Genomic DNA, 2,247 nt, shown 5'->3' with positions numbered 1-2,247 from the left:
TACAGTCACTATGGAGAACAGTATGGAGGTTCCTTAAAAAACTAAAAATAGAATTACCATATGATCCAGCAATCTCACTACTGGGCATATACCCAGAGAAAACCATAAATCAAAAAGACACATCCACCACAATGTTCATTGCAGCACTATTTACAATAGCCAGGTAATGGAAGCAACCTAAACGCCCACAGACAGACGAATGGATAAAGATGTGGTACATATATACAGTGGACTATTAGCCATAAGAAGGAATGAAATTGGGTCATTTGTAGAGAAGTCGATGGATCTAGAGACTGTCATACAGAGTGAAGTAAGTCAGAAAGAGGAAAACAAATATTGTATATTAATGCATATATGTGGAACTTAGAAAAATGGTACAGATAAACCAGTTTTCAGGGCAGAAATAGAGACACAGATGTAGAGAACAAACGTTACCCAAGGGGGTAACGCCATGGCGGGGGCGGGGGGGATAAATTGGGAGACTGGGATTGACATGTATACACTTATATGTATAAAGTAACCAATAAGAACCTGCTGTATAAAAAAATAAAATTTAAAAAATAAAACAGAAAATAAAGTTCTTCCCTTCCCATAGATGTATTTATATGAATGAATTGTTTCCATGCTTATATCTATAAATACAAAAAAGAGGAATAAAACCTACTTTGAACCAAAAAAGAAAAAAAAAAACAGAACCCACCAGCTATACAGATGAAAACCCTATCAGGGCACTTGCTCCAGCAGTAAACAATTCTGAAGTTGGTCAGAGGTGGGGAATCGTCTCGCATGCAGCCAGCAGCCCCCCACCCCGCAAGGAGCGTCCTCATTGCAAAGCTGGGGGACCATGCCGAGGCGTCTGTGAGTAAACGTGAGCTGAGCCCCAGGCCAGCTGCTGCTGAACTGTTCCCACCCTTCCCAGGTAAAACACCTGAATGTGTGCAAGGACTTGAAAGCCTACAGGAAGGGCCGTGGAGCCACACCAGCGACAGCACGCAGGCCGACTTGGTGCCTGCAGGCCAGCCGGGATGGTTCTGGCCGCTGGCGCTCTTCTGGAAGCTTTCCATTTCCCTGCCTGAGGCACCCCTCCTGTCCCGGCCCCCACTGCTTTTTTCTTTCCTCACCTCTGCCCGGGGAGAAATTCCAGCAGCAGGTATGGATGACACATCCTCTTCTTTAGCAGGTGGCAGCCCGGCAACTCCTGCAGAAAGTCCAGCAGAGCCCCACTCACACCGGGCCACCCACAAATCCGTGGCCCCTCACTCCCTCCCACCAGCCCAGCCCCGACACTGCTGACGGGGCAGAGAATATGGCGTCAGGCACAGCTGCAGGGGCTCTTGCTGCCTGGAGCGGTGTTTATATTGACCTCAGCCCACGCACACCTGGGGAGGGCTCACCGGCACGGGCAGGCTGCCCAGGTCAGCCAATCCTCGCCCATCAGGAGTTCACAGTTGCAGAAAATGGAACTTGCTGCACCGGCCAGGTCCAAGGAACAGGTGTGGGCTCCTGAGTCAGGATAGACAAGGGGCTGCAGCTCTGGCTTGTTTTCTAATCTTTTTTTTTTTTTTTTGCGGTACGTGGGCCTCTCACTGCTGTGGCCTCTCCCATTGCGGAGCACAGGCTCCGGACGTGCAGGCTCAGCGGCCATGGCTCACGGGCCCAGCCGCTCCGCGGCATGTGGGATCCTCCCGGACCGGGGCACGAACCCGTGTCCCCTGCATCGGCAGGCGAACTCCCAACAACTGCGCCACCAGGGAAGTCCTGTTTTCTAATCATTTTATCTGGTCCATGAGTGGGAGACAACTTTAAGAAGACCCTCTCGTAATGAGAGGAACCCAGGTGTCAGGGAGAGGAGGGGTAGTGGGTGGAGACAGAGGCCTGGTGCCCCGGCGGCACTGGAAGCCTCTGGAAGACACGGTGGAGGGAGGCCACACAGAGTGAAGCCCAGGGTCACAGACCTGTCCAGGAGCTGCTGTTTGCTAGTTCAGGTCCTGCTCTGAGGTGCTCAGGGTCAGCTCTGACCAACAGGTGAGGTGGGGGTGCTCTGCAATGAGGGCTATGTGCACGGTTCCTGTGTGCCCAGCCCTGCCGGGTGCCTGCCCAGGCGAGCTCTGTATCCTGGGAGGGGCCTGACCATGAGAGCCCCGTGGGCTGCTGGGTACATGCCCAGGTGAGCTCCATATCCTGGGAGGGGGCTGTCCATGAGAGCCCCGTGGGCTGCTGGGTACCTGCTCAGGTGAGCTCCATATC

The sequence above is a fragment of the Monodon monoceros genome, unplaced genomic scaffold (assembly GCF_005190385.1).
Source record: "Monodon monoceros isolate NGI ecotype Baffin Bay Population unplaced genomic scaffold, NGI_Narwhal_1 Super_Scaffold_10, whole genome shotgun sequence".
Lineage (NCBI taxonomy): Eukaryota > Metazoa > Chordata > Mammalia > Artiodactyla > Monodontidae > Monodon > Monodon monoceros.
The sequence above is the reverse complement of the archived record's forward strand: the minus strand, read 5'-3'. Positions refer to the sequence as shown.